The sequence below is a fragment of the Protopterus annectens genome, chromosome 9.part0 (assembly GCF_019279795.1).
Source record: "Protopterus annectens isolate FY-2018-M chromosome 9.part0, PAN1.0, whole genome shotgun sequence".
NCBI classification, from domain to species: domain Eukaryota; kingdom Metazoa; phylum Chordata; order Ceratodontiformes; family Protopteridae; genus Protopterus; species Protopterus annectens.
Genome location: NC_056743.1, coordinates 1,181,023,814 through 1,181,029,813, shown reverse-complemented (window position 1 = coordinate 1,181,029,813; position 6,000 = coordinate 1,181,023,814). Strand labels below are relative to the sequence as shown.

General features: G+C 41.5%; 1 protein-coding gene across 1 annotated transcript in view; it reads left to right on the top strand.

Annotated features, from left to right (window-relative positions):
• The window catches only part of LOC122811913 (ribosomal protein S6 kinase beta-2-like), a gene marked incomplete in the record, with an annotated part of 1,307,756 nt that overhangs the window by 1,210,543 nt on the left and 91,213 nt on the right, over positions 1–6,000 (top strand).

Sequence of the window (6,000 nt, the reverse complement as noted above, 5' to 3'; positions counted from 1 at the left end):
CACACTAGCCCCCATTGCTGGCACACACACACTAGCCCCCATTGCTGGCACTCACACACACACACTAGCCCCCATTGCTGGCACTCACACACACACACTAGCCCCCTTGCTGGCACTCCCACACACACACTAGCCCCCTTGCTGGCACTCCCACACACACACTAGCCCCCTTGCTGGCACTCCCACACACACACTAGCCCCCTTGCTGGCACTCCCACACACACACTAGCCCCCTTGCTGGCACTCACACACACACACTAGCCCCCTTGCTGGCACTCACACACACACACACTAGCCCCCTTGCTGGCACTCACACACACACACTAGCCCCCTTGCTGGCACTCACACACACACACTAGCCCCCTTGCTGGCACTCACACACTAGCCCCCTTGCTGGCACTCACACACACACTAGCCCCTTGCTGGCACTCACACACACACACTAGGCCCCTTGCTGGCACTCACACACACACACTAGCCCCCTTGCTGGCACTCACACACACACACTAGCCCCCTTGCTGGCACTCACACACACACACTAGCCCCCTTGCTGGCACTCACACACACACTAGCCCCCTTGCTGGCACTCACACACACACACTAGCCCCCTTGCTGGCACTCACACACACACACTTGCCCCCTTGCTGGCACTCACACACACACACTTGCCCCCTTGGCTGCAATCACACACTCTTGGCCCCTTGCTTGCAGTTGCCCACATACACAGACATGCACACACTTGTGCCCTTGCCTGCAGTCACACACAAGCACACACACTTGCCCCATTCCTAGCAGTCACACACACTTGCCCCCTTGCTTGAAGTCAGACACAGATACACACACACATATATAATTATATTGCTTGTACAATGCAGCAAAGTTTTATTGGGTTAAAATATTAAAGAAAACAGTGAAACTAAATGCATGCACCCATAAAGACAGTACTACCCAATTCAGAACATTTCCATCACAAGTCTAGTCAAACTCAAGTAAAGTAAAACAAGCAGCACTAAATGCAAACCACTTCTCCTTGGACTACAGTTCTAATTATAATTTATATTCAGCTTTACTAAACTACCAAGTAACATAGCCAAGCAACGTGCTGCAACTAGCAATCACTGCGATACCCCCCACTTGTAGAAATGTTGGTTATCCAAAACAAATATGCTGGCTGAAAACAGCTATCTACTGGCTTCATGGGTAAAACATGATCACAGTAAAAAATGAGCTATAGATAACCTATACTTGTCACACTGTATCTGTATTACAATCTTCAGCAGTCTGACCATGTATGCACAAGCACTTCCCTGGTACACAAATGAATTATTTCCCCTACCAACATCTTTATTACTACATGTTACCTGCCAAATTTGAGTTGTGCCTTCATCAATGGGATAATGTCTTCTAGTTATGTGAACAGTGACAGCTGCTGACAGTTTTGCCTGAAAAGTGATAATGACTCAGTGCTATATTGTAACGGCACTGTGCTAATGACTTGCCAAGTTATGCATGGTCAGACACAGGTGATAATTGCCTGTTGAGTAGGCATTCATCATATTACCTTCTGAAGCTGTTATGTTACACAGAGTCATTATAATCTGTTAGGAGAAGGACATGGTGATTCACTTACTCAATAAAAATAGTATAACAATTATTACTGAGCCCTTCCTCCCACCTATTTCTTAGCAAGATACCAAGCAATGAGGAATGAATCATATTACAATTGTTTGTGTGCAGACTTGAATAAAGCTTAATGAATAGTCACAATAACTTACCTCAGAATAAAGTGGGCTTACTCTACTAGAGAAAAAATGAAACTAAACTTGATGGTTATGCAAAGATGGCAAAGGAAATATACTTAAAAAGGAGACATTTTTGTTTCAACATTCAGACCATAAACCCCTATGTTATGCAGTGGATAGCAAGCTGGCTCTCGGTATGACCCAGGAAGCTAGGATAGGGGAGTCCACCTCCACAAAGAGACTGGCCACTAGTGGAGTCCCTCATGGCTTTGTGCTGGGTTATTTCCTTTTTGGCATCTACTTTTCAGAAGTCAAGGCCAACAACATCGGCCTCTAGCTGACCAAGTCTGTAGATGATTCCAAACTAAATGATGTCATAGAATCCCCCCAGTACACTAATATCCTCCAAGAAAGGCCAACACAAATGAATGAGTGATACCAGAGATTGAAACCCAATCCCAAGAAATGCATAATACTGCCCTTTGGGAAGTCAGCTGCTCCGAGAAACTACATCATTGATAACACACCCCTAAGAGTACTTATAAGCAAGGCTACGGCATCTAGGTCCAAGGAAGTCAAAGTTCCACTTTATTTAACCATGATTAGGCCCATCATTAAGCACAGTGCTGTCCCGGGTATGTACCTGATCAGGCACATGCAACATGTGGAACATCCAAAGAAGAAAATTCCACACAAAATGAATGCAGTGCAATAGTAATACATTCTATGCAGAGCGCCTTGAAGACCTGGCCGTATACTCTGACTCCTACAGACAGTTGAGGGCCAGTCTATGTCTGGCATACAAGATATCCCTAGATCTCACCCTGCTGAACCTCTTGCATATCTGCTAAACAGTATCAGAACAACATGATCCAGAGACTTAAGCCTTGCTTGTGACATAAATAGGACATGCTGGGGGGACAGGTATGTGTCTCAAATAATATTCCTTCTCTGAAACAGGCTTCCCATTCATGTGAAGCAGAGTTCTTCTCTGACAACCTGGAGCACTGGATTGGAAATCAGACATTCACCCCTGGTCTGATAGCTATGTCTCTAATGGACAAAGGCAGCCTCGAATTGCTTGAGCACTTATGCCCCAGCTTACAAAAGCCCTTGTGATTGTTAATCTACTATATACCTATGAACCTACATCTGCAGGTTTACTTATCAGAAACATTTATGAATGAGTGCTAATTTGATATGCAAGCTTGTAAACGGCAATTGAATGAAGCAAAGGATGTTACGCCTTCTGGATGAAATATTGAACTTGCTTAGGAGAAAAATACATGACAGAATCATTAGGAATGAATTTAATTGTTAGTAAAAGGATGAGACAAAACCCTATAAGCATTTAGCATAAAACTCACCACCTTCATCAAACCTAGAGGCACAAATTCTACATTATGTTCTCCAGTTACTCAAGGCTACTAATCAGATTGAAAGTGTCCTCTTTCAGAAAATATCTGAACTGACCAAAACCTGCCATTTCTCTTCTGTCCAGAATTAGAGATCAACCAATAAAGTGGTGAACAGTCTGGGTGATTCTGGGTGCTGCTGTATTTCCCATGCTTCCTCCAGTGGCATTAGTAGGCAACAGTGAGGAACATAATCAGATGTGTAACCTAACCCAGAACAGCAGTAGGAAGGCAAAAGCATATCTGCTTGGCAGTAATCTGCTTTGAAAATGCCCCTGTTATCACCCCCCCCCCTGCCTGAACTTGATCTTAGTACAGCAGCAAGCAGAGCATGTTATTTTGTAGTCTGTAATGACTAATACATTTGTGTGCAGAAATTTCAATATTTTTTTCTACGTAGTTGGAGCATCATATTTAATCATTGGTTCCATTCATGCGTCTGACCACTGTTGTATGCTCACATCAGCATTACCGCAAAAACAAGTGGTAGCAAGAATGTGTTTTAATTATTTTTTGGAACACTTCAAGAAAGAAATATTAACGTCCTTGTACCAGTAACAAAGAGTAAATATTGCTATGAGGCCTTAATCATTGCAAGGCATATTTGAATGGTATTATCTTTATGGACACGATACTGTTTCATAGAACTTGATCAAGACCTCTACACCAATTCATTTAAATAATTTATATGTAGGTATTGCACATACAATCTCCTAAAGCAACAATCGCAGTTCCTTAGTCATAGCATTTTCACTGGTTCCATTTCTGATAAGTAAAACTTGCAAAATCACGCATGTTTCAGCAATTCTGCCTTCACAACAAATCAGTAAATAACCAGAGAGAAAGATTTACCAGAAATGATCCTTAATTCAGCCAATCCATTCAGCGACCAGTAAATAGAACTTTCAGAATCTCTCTGTGAATCTGAAAAGTGAACAGGCGACTTAAAAAATGGTATTGTGCTTTTTTTCAGTATCCGTGCGGGGGGGGGGGTGATATCTATTTACTGTTTTTAGCTGGCGGGGTACTGAAGGATTGTTTTTTGAAAAAGGTCATGTGGCGCCATTGTTACAGTCACATTTTTATTAGTCATCATATAACTATTTTTTTTAATTTGATTAGACTTGGTAAAGCAAATCATTCCCTTTAGAAATGACTTACTCTATAAGAAGAAATGCACAAAAAGCATGATCAAAAATAATACGACTGACCTGACTGAGGGAGAGAAGTTTCTCTCAAATGGCTGCCAGGGCCAGCGTCGCACTCCGTGAACTAGTTCCACATGCTTCTGTTCTAAGAGTAAAAACTAGCAAGGTGGGTCGTGAAAGAAACATTACTCATCCCCTTGCTATTCTGCTCATTTGTGTTCACAACCGACTGCAGAACACTGCTTAGCTTTATGCAATTCAAAGGTTACCTCCACCCTACTAAAACCCATCAATGGAACAAAGACAGACTCAAATGAGAGAAGAAGAAGAAAAAAGTGTGGGGGGGGAGGTGAATGAAAGACAGAGAGAAAAAAAACATGATTAACTTCCAGCATAACGTGTTCATTCTTTTGCTTTTATAAATAATACCCAACGGAGGTGAAGTAGACAGGCTGTGTCTTTGGACGACTCACAGAGACATTGTATGTCTCTTTTCCATCTTCTGTCTCACCTTCTTTTGTAAAATTGTCTTTCTTCCGTCCTACACAGACTAATAAAACACACACACGTACAACATTCAACGACTAATAAAACACACACAAGGCACACATACAAAATTCACCACTTTCAACATTAACATACACACTCTAACGAACACAAACTAAATCTAAAACTTCCACAAACAAACTTACAAAAGTCACCACTTTCAACATACACACTCTCTCCTACCGAACACAAAGTAAATGTACTACTACCACAAACAAATCCAATACATTCACAACTGCTTTGGCGGGCTTGTGTTTCCACGTGGCTGACGCACATCTTCATTTACTATCAGAGGTCTTCATTTCAATTTTACAACATTACAAGTAAACAATTACACAAAACAAGCAAACAAAAGCTAAGACAGCATACTAAACGACAACTACATATACAATATACATACAAACAGCTTATTTTCCGGATTACTGCATTACTAATCACAAACTAAAGTGAACGGAGCACACTACTTTAAAAAGTTACCGCACTAACACCAATTAAAAGCACGGAGCACACTACTTTAAAAAGTTACCGCACTAACACCAATTAAAAGCAGTAATTACAATTGAACCGAACTATGACCGCACTACCACAAATTAAATTCAGCAGTTACAAAAGATCAACGCTATAAATGCAAGGGGTTTAAAATTATATTTTTTTACACATTTAAATACACTAAAAGAAACGTTACATAGAAATACACTTACCAAACACTCGAGAAGCTGCAGCGGGTCCTTCACAGGAAATAGAGCCGACACAATTGACTTCTAGATGAAAAGAAGTTCCACACAGCAGCTACTCCTTTTATTATGGTTATAGTGGGCTGGCCAAGGCAGCAATGATGTCACGATGTGGGCGGATAACCGGTAGGTTCAACAGAGCATGCTAATAAGGCAGAGTTTACCTCACTTTGGGGGCGGGAACGTACTGGGATCTAGTGAGGCAGATGTGACATCATTATTTCAGTGCCGGAAAGCCGTTTTACACTTTGTTTTTAAAACGGAAACTAATACAGTACGGAGGGTTAGGAAGGTAAGCTGTAAAACAGTTTCTGTCTTTTTATTTTAAAGCTGCATTTTTTATTTTTTGGCCTGTATCTCATAAGGGGGACTTAAGGAGACAACAGGTAGAGCTTTTATATTTGTTATCCCATTG